This window comes from Somniosus microcephalus, chromosome 2 (assembly GCF_052327205.1).
Source record: "Somniosus microcephalus isolate GS21.2 chromosome 2, FLI_Smic_1.0, whole genome shotgun sequence".
NCBI lineage: Eukaryota > Metazoa > Chordata > Chondrichthyes > Squaliformes > Somniosidae > Somniosus > Somniosus microcephalus.
This window is the reverse complement of record NC_140988.1, coordinates 13,941,425-13,956,697: the sequence shown is the minus strand read 5'-3', so window position 1 is coordinate 13,956,697 and position 15,273 is coordinate 13,941,425. Positions and strand designations below refer to the sequence as shown.

Sequence of the window (15,273 nt, the reverse complement as noted above, 5' to 3'; positions counted from 1 at the left end):
AGCTCCTCCCTCTCATTAGTCCCTATGTTTGCCGATATTCCTGGGAGGTTATTTGTGTCCTCCTTTGTGAATACAGAACCAAAGTATGAGTTTAATTGGTCTGCCATTTCCTTATTCTCCATTATATATTCTCCCGAATCGGACTGCAAGGGACCGACTTGGGATTTTACCAGTCTTTTCCTCCTGATATACCGATAAAAGCTTTTGCAGTCTGTCTTTATGTTTGCTGCAAGTTTACTTTCGTATTCTATTTTCCCCTTCCTGATTAATCCCTTTGTCCTCTTTTGCTGTATCTTGTACTGCCCCCAATCTTCCGGTCTGGTGCTTTTTTTTGCCAGTTGATATGCCCTTTTTTTTGATTTTATGCTGTCCCTAATTTCCCTCGTTATCCACGGTTGAGTCACCTTTTTAGGTTTATTTTTGTGCCAAACCGGTATAAACATGTTCTGGAATTCTTCCATTCTATCTTTGAATGCTTGCCATTGTCTATCCACTGTCAATCCCCCCAGAAACACCACCCAATCAATCTTACCCAATTCCCGTCTCTTACCCTCGTAATTCCCTTTATTTAAGTTCTGGACCTTAGTCTCTGATTCAATTTCCTCACTCTCCATCTCGACTGAGAGCTCGATCATATTATGATCGCTCTGACCCAAGGGGCCTCGTACAAGAAGATTGCTGATAAGTCCCTTCTCATTGCACAATACCCAGTCTAAAATGGCCTGATCTCGAGTCGGCTCCTCGACATATTGGTCCAGATAACCGTCCCGAAAACATTCCAGGAATTCCTCCTCCTCAGAATTTTTACTAGTTTGGGTAGTCCAATCAATATGTAAATTAAAGTCACCCATGATGACAGCTGTGCTCTTATCGCACGCTTCTCTAATTTCCCTTTTTATGCCTTCCCTCACCTCCATATTACTATTTGGAGGCCTATATATCACACCCACTAACGTTTTCCTCCCCTTGCTATTTCTCATTTCTACCCATACAGATTCCGTTTCATCCGAGTTAATATCCTTCCTTTCCATTGCATTAATCCCCTCCTTTACCAGCAATGCTACCCCACCTCCCCTACCTTTTTGCCGATCCTTCCTAAATATTGTATATCCCTGGATGTTAAGTTCCCAGCCTTGCCCACCCTGCAGCCACGTTTCTGTAATCCCAATCAAATCATACTTGTTTACCTCTATTTCCACAACTAATTCATCCACCTTGTTCCTAATGCTTCTAGCATTAAGATACAAAGCCTTCAGGCTTGCTTTTTTCACACTCTCATTATGAATTAGTTTGGCCCTTTGTGTTTCTCTCCTTTGCTTATTGCTTGTGGATTACTCTCACCTCCCCTCTCTGCCACCACTCCCGATTCCATGACTGTTCTGTGTAGTGCGACTGGTTGTGTGCCATCACTTAACAAATGAGCCAGAACTTCTTCCAACTAAATGTTGGTAAGACTGAAGCCATCCTGTTTGGTTCACATCAGAAACTCCACACCCTCTCCCTGCTCCATCCTCTCCAGTTGTTCACTCAGCCTAAAATCCAACAATGTGCAGCAGCCCTAAAATCCAACAATGTGCAGCAGCCTCGGTGTCCAATAGGATTCTGAGCTGGGCTTCTAACCCCACAGCTAGTCCATCACCAACACGGCCTAATTCCATCTCCACAATGATGCCCGGCTCTGCCAATACTTCACTCCCGCCATCGGAGAAACCTTTAGCATTGCTTTGGTCGCCTCCGGACATGAGTTCTGCAACATTCTCCTTGCTGGCCTTGCAAGCTAAAGTCCACAGTAACTCCCATTCACCCAGAACTGCTCCACTCATGTCCTATACAGGAAACTCTCGATTTACCGGCACCTAAATAACCGGAAATCTCTGTTAACCAGCAAAATTCAGGAGTAGGTTCAGGTAAGTTTTACTTCATAATGGCCCAGTAATTCCTGTCACAACGCGTGAGTAAGGACGGGGTACTCACGCGTGTGCTAGGAGGAATTGTCGGTTTTCAGCATGCACAGCGCATGCGCTGAAAACCGGCATTTCCTGTCCTCTGACCCAAGGGGTTAAGAGGCTGAACGCATGCGCGGTATCGGGCAGCGCGTGCGACTTGGATTTCCTGTATTTTTACAGATTTGCGTGTGTGTAAAGGCCTCCGGTTTTTACGCATTGAAAAACCACACGTAAGTACTTAGTTTTACAGGTAAGTGGTCTTTTAGTACAATTTAGAATTTTTTTTTCCACAGGTTTATTATTTTTAAAGAATCTACAGTAAGGTAAGTTTAGTTTTAGACCCTATTTTTTAAAAATTTATTTTTTTCAAAAATTTGATTAATTGTTTAAAATAGTTTTTTAAAGTTATTCATAGTTAATTTAATTATTGGGATGCTTTTTAAAATTTTATTTAAAGTTTAAGTAGTGTTTTGGGGTGCAGTACTTTTCATGAGTTTGACAGTCTTTACTATCAAACTTATGAATGAAGTTTCCCCTCCCCTGATTGGCTGAACAGTGCTCACCTGATCCCAGCCGGCACATCGCACTAACTACGCCGCTGGGTCAGGTTAGCACAGCGCGCCGGGATCAGAACCTGGCCACTGACAGGAAATCCACTGCGGGCCAGATTTCAGATGTCGGCGCGCAGGGTGATCGCACATCGGGGGCTTGCACGCGCAGCAAGCCCCCGACAGGAATTACTGGGCCATTAGTGGCAGTTCCTGGATCTGTGGCTGTGTAACTGGGGTTCGTGCACTTGTTGCTAAGCAACAGGGACGCTTGGTCTGTGGCCGGAGTTCCTGCACATGTTGCTAAGCAATGGGGAAGCCTGGATTTGTTGCTGTGTACGGAGCTCTCGTACCTTTTAAACTATACCTCTCTGTAATCTGGACTTCTTGATAAACCGGCACCATGCCGGTCCCGTTGGTGCCGGATAATAAAGAGTTTCCTGTACTACAACATTTCCTGCTTACCTATTGCCCCTCTCCTTAAAATTTACCTCTTCAACCTTGCCCTCAGTCATTTCCCCTGAACTCCGCTCCCAATCCTTGCTCAGCTTCTGAGCGCTATTTGCCCCCCGCCCTCTGCTTTTTCTTGGCAAACCATGATGTTCTGCAATATAAAAGGCGTCATATAATTGTGCCGCTATTATTGTTCCTGGGTTACGGACACTGTCTGCGCTATTCCCACGAGGTGGGCAGCACGGTGGCATAGTGGTTAGCACTGTTGCCTCACAGCGCCAGGGACCCGGGTTCGAATCCGGCCTCGGGCGACTGTCTGTGTGGAGTTTGCACATTCTCCCCGTGTTTACGTGGGTTTTCTCCGGGTGCTCCGGTTTCCTCCCACAGTCCAAAGATGTGCGGGTTAGGTTGATTGGCTATGATAAATTGACCCTTAGTGTTAGGGGGATTAAATACGTGGGGTTACGGGGATAGGGTGGGATATGTGTTGGTGTAGGGGTTACGGGGATCGGGTGGGATATGTGTCGGTGCAGGCTCGATGGGCCGAAATGGCCTCTATCTGCACTGTGGGGTTTCTGTGTGTCTGTGTGTGAGACACGAATTGTAATAACAAATCACATTCTGACCTGCTAACCAAGGGATTTCCAGCACAGCCAGTACCCAAGTGCTAGTTAACCCCATACGTATTTCAGTTGCGAGCTTTGCAGCTGACAATGAAAGCAGTACAATGGGAGTGTGAAAGGGCAACAAAGCATTGTCCTCGTATGTCCAGAAGTAAAAGGGAAAAGACGCTGCTAACGACTTGCATGATGTTAACAGTCTGAAACTGGAAGTTTTCACAAGGTATCACTCGGAGCTGAACCATTTGCAACAAGAATTTAAACTCCGAGGTGAGCGATAAAAATGGAGTTGCAACAGCAAGATACCGCGGATGCGGGAAGTCTGAAATAAAAACAGAATGCTGGAAACGCTCAGCGGGTCAGGCAGCATCTGTGCAGAGAGAAACAGAGTCGACGTTCCTGGTTGATGACCTTTCGTCAGAAAATTGAGTTAAATGTTTAAAATCATAGAATCATAGAAATATACAGCACAGAAGGAGCCCATTCGGCCCATCGTGTCTGTGCAGGCCGAAAAAGAGCTATCTCGCCCAATCCCACTTTCCAGCTCTTGGCCCATAGCCTTGTAGGTTACGGCACTTCAAGTGCATGTCCAATAACTTTTTTAAATGCGATGAGGGTTTCTGCCTCTACCGCCCTTTACCATTTTATGACCGTTTATGATCGGTTTGGGTGGTCAATGTATAGAAATTGATGCTACAATAAAATGCATTATTTATTTATGCTACAAATAGGTCGCGCTGCATAATTAAAAGTTCATTCTTTGCGAAGTTCATTCTCAGTTACAAAACTCCGCATAAGCTGCAGCTGCTCGGAATAGCACTTCGTTTTAACGTGCATTGTAAATTGGCAGCGAGGTTTACTGGACACAATGGGGCAATGATGTGGTAACAAGCTTAGGCTTGTGGCGTTTGTAGTCAGCGGATTGACTATCAGGCATATTACTCATCAGATGGTAATGACAACCACACTCCACAATAAAGGCATGATTTACATCTGCAGGGCCTGTCAATAAATTTTCCCATAGGCCAATAAAAGCACTGATGTCGTAATAATAGAGCAGCTCTTTAAGGCTCGATAAGTTATTTCAGCTGTTGTAGAATATGGTTTGATCAATCAGAAAACAACATCAAGTTTCCTGGCTTCCATTCTCTTACCGTTATCAAATGCTTTCCTTTGAACTGTAGGATATATCAGCTGCGAATAAAACCATTTCCTCTTTGGCTTTTTTTGTTCTGTGGAGAGACTACAGAAGCTGGGATCGTTCTCCTGAGAGCAGAGAAGGTGAAGGGAAATGATGAGAAAACCCCAGGAAGCTGTGGATGCTTAGTCGTTGACTATATTCAAGACAGAGATCGATAGATTTTTGGACTCTAGGGGAATCAAGGGATATGGGGATTGGGCGGGAAAGTGGAGATGAGGTAGAAGGTCAGCCTTGATCTTATTGAATGGCGGAGCAGGCTCGAAGGGCCAAATGGCCGACTCCTGCTCCTTTTTCTTATGTTCTTATGAAGGGTTTTGATAAAGTGTAGAAGGAGGAACGGTTTCCACTGGCAGGAGCATCGGTAACCAGAGGACACAGATATTAAAGTAATTGGCAAAAAAGGACCACAGGGGAGATGAGAATTAATTTTAAGCAGCGGTTTATGATTTGGAATGCACTGCACTGAAAGGGTGGTGGAAGCAGATTCAATGATAAGTTTCAAAAGGGCATTGGATATATACTGGGAGAGCAAAAGATTTGCAGGGCTGTGGGGAAAGAGCAGGGGAGTGGGACTAATTGGATTGCTCTTTCTAAGATGGGCCAAATTGTAGTGTCCGTGTGTAGATAAAGACACTGAAGACAGGAGTTGGTTCATAGCTATTTAATAAGCAAGTCACATACACCACACAAATGGCCTCCTTCTGTGCTGTATGATTCAATGATTCTATAAATGTTTGACAGCACAGTTTATCACTAGCCATATTGTATTTTCACGACAAAATATCATTGTGGTGCATCATACACAATTACATTTGACAAGTTGTGGGTGGCTTGTGAACATAGGGGTTAATTTCTGTCTTCTCTGCCTGGGCAGTATGCTACCTGTTGTAGATTCCACCCAATTGTCATTCTATTGGAATAAAAGTTTATTGTCAGCCGTGGCTCAGTGGGCAGCACTCTCACCTCTGAGTCAGAAGGTTGTGGGTTCAAGTTCCACTCCAGAGACTTGAGCACAAAAATATAGGCTGACACACCCAGTGCAGTACTGAGGGAGTGCTGCACTGTCGGAGGTGCTGTCTTTCAAATGAGACGTTAAACCGAGGCCCCGTCTGCCCTCTCAGGTGGACGGTAAAGATCCCATGGCACTATTTTGTGAAAGAGCAGGGGAGTTCTCCCCGGTGTCCTGGCCACTATTTATCCCTCAATCAAGATCATTATAAACAGATTATCTGGTCATTATCTCACTGCTATTTGTGGGAGCTTGCTGTGCGCAAATTGGCTGCCACATTTCCTACATTACAACAGTGACTACACTTCAAAGTACTGCATTGGCCAGTGGTCATGAAAGGCATGGTATAAATCCATATTTGAATCCCTCCAATCAGGTTTCCGCCCTTGCCACAGTACTGAAACGGCTCTCATCAAAGTCACAAATTATGTACTTTGTGACTGTGACAAAGGTAAACTATCCCTCCTCGTCCTTCTTGACTTGTCTGCAGCCTTTGACACGGTTGACCACTCCAACCTTCTCCAACGCCTCTTCACCGTCGTCCAGCTGGGTGGGACTGCACTCGCCTGGTTCCATTCTTATCTATCTAATCATAGCCAGAGAATCACCTGCAATGACTTCTCTTCCCACTTTCGCATCGTTACATCTGGTGTCCCCCAAGGATTTATCCTTGGGCCCCTCCTATTTCTCATCTATATGTTGCCCCTTGGTGACATCATCTGAAAACACAGCATCAGTTTTCACATGTACACTGATGACACCCAGCTCTACCTCACTACCACTTCTCTCGACCCCTACACGGTCCCTAAATTGTCAGACTGCTTGTCCGACATCCAGTTCTGGATAAGCAGAAATTTTCTCCAATTAAATATTAGGAAGACCAAAGCTATTATTTTTGGTCCCCGCCACAAACTCCGTTCCCTAGCCACTGACTCCATCCCTCTCCCTAACATCTGTCTGAGGCTGAACCACACTGTTCACAACCTTGGTGTCATATTTGGCCCTGAAATGAGCTTCCGACCACATATCTGCAGCATAACTAAGACCGCCTATTTCCACCTCCGTAACATCGCCCGTCTCCACCCCTGCCTCAGCTCATCCGCTGCTGAAACCCTCATCCATGCCTTTGTTACTGTAAAGTCTGTAGGTATTATGACAAATTAATACACAGACTACAAGAGTAACTTTAACAGGACTTTACTATTCGAAGGTCAGGGCGAATCTGCCCAATAAATCCTGACACAGCACTTATATACCGGTGTGGTCACCGTCGGTATTACAGTATACAGCAGCCAAGATAAAGTAGTGCCACACCTAAAATAGTTCTCTTAAAGGTGGACGGTTACATACAATAGTTCTCTTAAAGGTAGAACAGTTACATACACTACAGTTACCTCGAGACTAGACTATTCCAATGCACTCCTGGCTGGCCTCCCACATTCTACCTTATGTAAGCAACACCTCGATTTCAAAATTCTGGTCCTTGTTTTCAAATCCCTCCATGGACTCTCCCCTCCCTATCTCTATTATCTCCTTCAGCCCCACAATCCCCTGAGATATCTGCGCTCCTCTAATTCTGCCCTCTTGAGCACCGTGGAATATAATCGCTCTAAACCTCTCCGCCACTCTACCCCTCTTTCCTCCTTTAAGACGCTCCTTAAAACCTACCTCTTTGACCAAGCTTTTGGTCACCTGCCCTAATTTCTACTTATGTGGCTCAGTGTAAAATGTTTTGTTTTATAACACTCCTGTGAAGCACCTTGGGACGTTTTACTACGTTAAGGACACTATATAAATACAAGTTGTTGTCGTTGTTATAAATGCAACTCTTTCTTTCTGACGATTTCTATCCAGGACGGGTCATCCACTCCGCTAGATTACAGGCAGTGAAGACAAACATTTACCTCATAGTTTTTTGGAGCCCAGTTTTATTCTTCTGACAATAAATGCAAAACTTCAAACATTGGGCTAAATGAACTCTCAAGCTATTAAATTGCACGTGCCCCATATTTTCCAAAGGCCAATCTTGGAAGGAGGCAAAATGACAACCAACGACTTGCATTTGTATAGCAACTTTAATGTAGTAAAATGTCCCAAGGCGCTGCACAGGAATGTAATCAGATAAAAAATATTTGACACTGAGCTGCAGGAGACCTTAGGACAGGTATCCAAAAGCTTGGTCAAAGCGATAGGTTTTAAGGAGCATCTTAAAGGAGGAGTGAGAGATAGAGAGGTAAGAATTTAAATTAGATACGTCTCTTTAAGGTTTTAACTCCAATGGCAAAATTTTTCTATTCAGTTGCCACATTGCTTTTTGGGGAGAGAGCTCCAGATTTCCGCCACTCTTTGGGCAGGATTTTCATTCGGCCATGGAGGCGGGATTGGAGGCGTGTGGGGGTTTAAAATCGCGAAATCGGGGGGCACGAACCCATCCCGCCTCCATGCCCGTTTCCCAGGAGGCAGGTACCTGACCTGTGCTGGGACCCGCCTCCCCGAGGCGGGAAGCGGATTAGTGCCAATTAATTGCCTGTTAACAGGCAGTTTTTAGCCTAATCCCTATTTTTATTCCTGAAGTGTGGGCTTCCCGACGGCTGCAAACCACGCCAAGTTAGCGAGGCGGGCTGAAGGGCTTGGAGGGGTCGAGATGTCCGGTGTTCAGGTGAGTGATGGGTGCATGAGTGCAGAGGTAAGTGTGTTTGGTGTGTGTAAAGTGTTTAAAGAAGTTTTAATTACATTTACTTACCTTTACAGCCTTCCTTCCTTCAGGTCTCGGGAGTCCCTCATCTCACCGGCACAGAAAGCAGAATGGCCACGAGCTGTCAAAATCTGCAGCATTCAGCTTTCTGTTCTAGAGAGATCTCTAAATCAGCCTGAGAGGAAGGAATTAACTTAGTGTACAGATTGTCAGTGTTTGACAGCTTCAAAGAGCTGTCCAACGCTGATATTTCATCTGTGAAAAGTTTGACAGATGAAATGTCAATCTGTGACGTCACCTGTTGCCGGGTGGCCCTTAATTGGCCTGTTGAGCTCGCTGGGCGGGCTCAACAAGGTCAATCAAGTCAAAATCGAGTGGGTTGGCCACAACTCGATGGAGGTGGGACGACAACCCCAAAAGTTGTAGTCCCGCCTCCTACACGCCTCCAGTATCAAAATCCAGCCCTTTGTGTGAAAGCCAGGATCAGCATGTAAGTCGGCTATTTCTTATTGTACCACGGCCTTTATTGTTCAGCCCATGAGATAACACCCACTGTGAACAACTTATAAAAAACGGAAATAAAAACAGAAAATGCTGGAAATACTCAGGAGGTCAGGCAGCATCTGTGGAGAGAGCGAAACAAGAGTTAACGTTTCAGTACGATGACCCTTCGTCAGAACTGGGTATAAGAACTGTCTTGGGCGTAACACAACATGCTGGATATTTAAACAATAACAGTGAGGCTCAGCACGAAATCAGCTATTGTACTCGGAGGCTACAGGGATTGGGGAATGTCACACTGGTGCAGTCGGGCGTCGTTCTTCTGAAGCTGGGCAAGTTCTTTTGAAGTGTGTTGTTGGGGCAGGACAGAGGCAGCTCCACAGTTGTTTGTTCTGTACCTGACCTGGGAAACCCGCCAATGCTGGACCCCAACACGAGAGGGCAGAACTTCTGAACGTTACGACTGCTCAACACTCTCTTGCAACATTCCTGTGTGCGCTATTTTGACTTGGGTATTAACCCATTAATTTTCAATGTGGCAATTGCTGCATCAAAGTTACGCTCACGGGAATGTAACATGAGCACGTAAAATTTTCAGACTTCACCGGTCGGAAGTTTCACCTCCAAAACATTAAAAGTGTTCCATTTAGGAACGTAGGAACAGGACCCCCCTCGAGCCTGTTCCTCCGTTCAATTAAATCATGTCTGATCTGTGTCTTAAATCCATCTACCTGCCTCGATTCCGTAACAATCTCCATTTTGAAATTTTCAATTGACCCCCAGCCTCAACAGCTTTTTGGGGCGAGAGTTCCAAAGTTCCAATTCAAATTTGTGTGAATGCCCAGCGTTAACATCTCTTACCTTGATGGAGCGCAACATTTGCAACAACAACAACAACATCCATCTGCCACAGAAAAATCCTCTGCTAAATCACAAGAAGTTTCCTAGCAACAACACTGATGCCACTACTGAACTGGAAACTCAGGGCTTTGTTATCCTACAGGTGCTACTTTCAGATTAATATCTAATGACACCAGTGTGGAATTTTGTCTGCGTACGCCCCCGCAAAGCACCTTGGGACATTTTTCTTGCTATATAAATGCAAGTTGTTGTTGTTGCTGTGGGCTGTGGCGACCTGACTTGCCTATAGTTCTTAAGGCTAAAAGGATCAAGGGATATGGGGAGAAAGCAGGGACAGGGCACTGAATTTGGATGATCAGCCATGATCTCATTAAATGGCGGAACAGGCTCGAGGGGCCGAATGGCCTACTCCTGCTCCTACCTTCTATGTTTCTATGCATTGCTGGCCAAGTATTTCTTCTGAGCAGAAACAGGTCTGCAGATCCTGGTGAATTCTCATATTAGCAGAGAGTTGCACTGGACCTTGAGGACTTTTTAAACCTTGGTCAGCTCTGGCCACAGTTTTACAATAGAGGGTGTGAAACTGTCGTGGAACATCCTTGAGGTGCTCTTGGAATGCTAGCCTAAATTTGATTCTTTTCAAATTCATTCTTGGGATGCGGGCATCGCTGCAAATGCCAGCATTTGTTGCTCATCCCTAGTTGCCCTTGAGAAGGTGGTGGTGAGCCGCTTTCTTGAACCGCTGCAGTCCATGCGGTGAAGCTGCTCCCACAGTGCTGTTAGGGAGGGAGTTCCAGGATTTTGACCCAGCGACGATGAAGGAACGGCGATATATGTCCAAATTGGGATGGTGTATGACGTGGAGGTGAACTTGGAGGTGGTGGTGTTCCCATGCGCCTGCTGCCCTTGTCCTTCTAGGCGGTGGAGGTCACGGGTTTGGGAAGTGCTGCCGAAGAAGCCTTGGTGAATCAGGTGATTTCACAGGCAAATTGTACCATGAATGTCATGTTATTGCAAAGGTGAAGCCATTTGGGTATTAATACATAGACCGTTGTGTAATTGGCCTATTAAATTTGGAAAAATATTCCTACAGTGACAGCCATAATAACAATTACATATTTATATCTGATGTAAGCCCCCAAAGTGCGGACTAAGTGATATATAAAGTCGACGTCACTGGCTTGTTGAAAGAAAGACAGACCCAATAATTGAAGTCAAAAACGGTTTACTCAGGCCTGAGGAGAGCTTTCCAGACACGTTGGAATTCAACTCCAACAAGCCTCTCAAGATCCACACAATTATACACATTTTGCAAGCCCTCCCTCCTCAGAGATCCAATCGATTTAAAAGTCTATACATTAATCACTATCTGGGAGTGTCTAATTCATACAGAATAACCTATAAGATAAGTTTCATTTTCCACTGAAGGAGACATGCAGGCCTTCTGATTTCTTGGAAATGAGTCATCCTGGGCCTGTGATTTCTGGGAAACGAGTCATCCCCCTTCTGGCCCCTAATAAGTTTCGTTTCTCCAGAATAGGGTTATGCCAGTGTCTCCTTTTGTAAGTTTCATCTCTCTAAACTGGTAGGGTCATTTCTGCAATTAAACATACAAATAATGAGTACACTTCATCTTTAAACATTCTGTGGCCGCGATTGAGTTCTACTAAACATGCCCTGTTACGCTCAATTTTAATCTCTTACTTCAATATCCCTGATTTGAAATGAATGCATGTCTTTTATGGAGTCAGAATGTCATATGCCACAATACTTTAATCTCAGATGAGTCCACTGCACATAGATTTTTTTTTTCCTGAGCTTGTCGCAAGTTGTGATGTGTATTATTTATATTTATTGCTGTTTATATAACTGTATAAATTAAAAAGCATATCCACTCATTATTTTCTGTGGTCGGAGTTGTTCAATACTCAATTTCTTGGATCACTTCAGTTGTCATGGCATCGTTTTCCTGTTGGGAGTTCTGAGGAAATCAATTCTCCCTCGACTCGTATTACTTATGCAAAGCCAGCCATTGTTATCGAAGAAAATGTCGGGGGGGGGGGGCGAAGGTTATACCGTAACTATGGGGATAAAATTCATCTTGGATGGTCGCAAATCGGCAGCTTGTTTTACATTTTGTCTGATTCACTAGCATCCGTTTTGCCTGACTGCCCAAGACAGATTTCTCCCCCGTGGGTCTGCAGCTACCCAGCAAGAAAAGGATGGTCACAGCCACTTTAGGTGGTCTTCTGAGCAGTGTGCTGAAACCAGAGGAATACAAAACAGCGTAAAAGTAATTAAACTAATGAAATGGCCAGAAAATAAATAATTTAATGAAGTAAGTGGTTTTATCATTGGAGATTTAGTTCACTTTTAGGGCCATTGGGCTAGAAACCTTAGTGCCTTCCATTAGCGTCTCCGGGTTTCTGTTAATGTTTCTGTTAATGTACTGTCAAACATTGAAACCTTTAGTTTCAACACTTTGCATCCTTGGACAGATTTGTGTGCACCTTTGGAAGTGGCTCAGTAAGTTGCAGTGAATGGTGAGACATAACGGTGATGAGTGTGAAAGGAATGGCTTGGATATTGTAGGGATGCTTTACGGTATTGGTGTGAGGTCGTGCCAACCTGGCGCATCATGCAGCAGCCAGGGTGTACAGCATCAAGTGAAGTAAATATGGCCATGGTGAGCCCATCCCTGGCTTCCCGGGCAGCAATGTGCTCGGGTGCTGATGCCCTCTGTCCCGTGCAGCATCAGGTGATTGTGGAGAAGGGTTGGTGTTGTTGTTGGCACTGCTGGTGTTGGGGCTGATTGTGGTCAGATTCTGAGGACCAAGGTGAAACAATATAAATGGTACCCATGTTGCTGTAATAGATGGCAGGTGAAGTAGAGATGACAGAAGTGATCTATCAGTGGTGAAAGAGGTTGTTCCAATGAGGTGACACTGGATAGAGAGTTTGCTCCAAATACTTGCAACCTGCATTAAGCTCAATCTGTGTTCCAAATGGAGTAAGCAACAGCTCCTGTTTTTGGAAAGTGAACAGCTAGCTGTGAGATAGGAGCTTTTATGCTACATTTCAAGCTGTCAACTAATCAGCTGATTCAGTGGCCATTCAGCTCCTGCCTCAGGTTAACAGCCGTGGTCCACGAGCAGCGTGGACTCCTGTGGGTGAGCAGTTAAAGTGAAAAGGTAAGGTTAAAACCTTTATTAAGGGTCTGTCAACAAGCCAATAATTGCTTTAATTGGGTCGCCCGCCTCTGCGGGTCGGGTCCGATCCGAGATCACAGACGCGCCACTGGGAAAGCTGCAGTGCGGCGGTTGAGGGACCCACTGTCAAAAAAAATCAAATTTCCCACCTGACCCACCACCGATCCCGCGCGCTTACCCCCTGGAAAATTCCAGCCAATGTAACTGATACAGTTTCTGTTAAACTCTGGGCAAAGGAGTTTCATGCAAATATGCCAAACGTTCTTCCAGTAATATTGAACAGAAATTTCTAGACAGTGGTGCCAATATTTCTGACAATAAATTGTGCTCAGTTATAATCCTAAATCACTGCAAATAAAGTACATTCAGATTGTCATTAACCTAGCTGTGTGTGTTTTCTTTTAGCAGCGACTTAAGGTTGAAACTGTTGCATGATTACATAGAATATAATTAGAAAAGAAAATCTGTCTGCCTGTTGGAAGACAGTCTCCGAATATTTATGGAATTAATATAAAAGAGTGTTCTTGGCTGTTAAGGATTAGTTCTACAATTGCACTTTTAAATAGACTCTGATTGTCAAGGTGTGTAGTGGACTAGTCGCCGCTCTCGGTTCAGTTAGCCTGATTTGTGAAATAAAAAGCTTGTGTTATTCCCCCTTCGGGGAATAGTCAGCGATGACTGAGAAATTTGGTGAAAGTGAAGAGATAGCGACTGAACCACTTTAGACTCTCTTTTGGTGCCAGAATATAAGAGGAATTTATGATGGTAGCGGCTTTATTCATCCCGCATTTAATCTGAACCCAAAGGAATGCTCAAGTCTACGAATGATTTGTTGCAGTTCACTTACAACCACTGTCTAGGACTAGCTGTCAAGTGTGGTGCAGTAAGCAAGTGGATATGTTTGGGGAAAACGGCAGTTTATTTTTCCACGGCGACAGAAAGATTTTGGACTATCCCAGAAATTTAAATTATGAGGGTTGACACCAGCCGAATCATAGCAAAGAGACAAAACACGGGTCTGGAATTTGCGGTTGGGATTATGGCAAACTGGCAGCGATGGCCATCTTTCTACCTTTGAAACTAACCGTAAGTTCGGGCTCTGACCTTGCAAACTACCGCCCCATCTCCAACCTCCCTTTCCTCTCCAAAGTCCTTGAACGTGTTGTCACCTCTCAAATCCGTGCCCATCTTTCCCGTAACTCCATGTTTGATTCCCTCCAATCAGATTTTCGCCCCTGCCACAGTACCGAAACAGCTCTCGCCTACAACGGCTTCTCTTCCCGCTCCCGCATCGTTACCTCTGGTGTCCCCCAAGGATCTATCCTTGGCCCCCTCCTATTTCTCATCTACATGTTGCCCCTTGGCGACATCATCCGAAAACACAATGTCAGTTTCCACATGTACACTGATGTCACCCAGCTCTACCTCACCACCACTTCTCTCGACCCCTCCATGGTCTCTGAATTGTCAGACTGCTTGTCCGACATCCAGTTCTGGATGAGCAGAAATTTTCTCCAATTAAATATTGGGAAGAACAAAGCCATTGTTTTCGGTCCCCGCCACGAACTCCGTTCCCCAGCCACTGACTCCATCCCTCTCCCTAACATCTGTCTGAGGCTGAACCTTGGTGCTATATTTGACCCTGAAATGAGTTTCTGACCACATATCCGCAGCATAACTAAGACCGCCTATTTCCACCTCCATAACATCGCCCGTCTCCGCCCTTGCCTCAGCTCATCCGTTGCTGAAACCCTTATCCATGCCTCTGTTACCTCTAGATTAGACTATTCCAACGCACTCCTGGCTAGCGTCCCACGCTTTACGCTACGTAAACTTGAGGTGATCCAAAAGTCGTCTGCCCATGTCCTAACTCGTACCGAGTCCTGTTCACCCACCAACACTGTGCTTGCTGACCTACATTGGTTCCTGGTTAAGCAGTGCCTCGATTTTAAAATTCCCATCCTTATTTTCAAATACCTCCATGGCCTCGCCCCTCCCTATCTCTGTAATCTCCTCCAGTCCCACAACGCCCCCCACCCCCCCCCCCCCGAGATATCTGCGCTCCTCTAATTCTGCCCTCTTGAGCATCCCTGATTATAATCGCTCAACCATTGGTGGCCGTGCCTTCAGCTGCCTGGGCCCTAAGCTCTGAAATTCCCTCCCTAAACCTCTCCGCCTCACTACCTCTCTCTCCTCCTTTAAGACGCACCTTAAAACCTACCTCTTTGAC

The 15,273-nt window shown here is 45.2% G+C and overlaps 1 protein-coding gene and 1 long non-coding RNA gene across 2 annotated transcripts in view; one reads left to right on the top strand and one right to left on the bottom strand.

Moving 5' to 3' along the window:
* Positions 1 to 15,273, top strand: part of ccser1 (coiled-coil serine-rich protein 1) — a 1,261,432-nt gene that overhangs the window by 1,209,859 nt on the left and 36,300 nt on the right. The window lies entirely within an intron of this gene.
* The window catches only part of LOC147122549 (uncharacterized), a 65,332-nt gene continuing 61,101 nt past the window's right edge, over positions 11,043 to 15,273 (bottom strand). The window contains exon 2 of the long non-coding RNA XR_015080826.1: positions 11,043 to 11,431. This is a non-coding gene — a long non-coding RNA (uncharacterized LOC147122549). The remainder of the gene's footprint in view (positions 11,432 to 15,273) is intronic.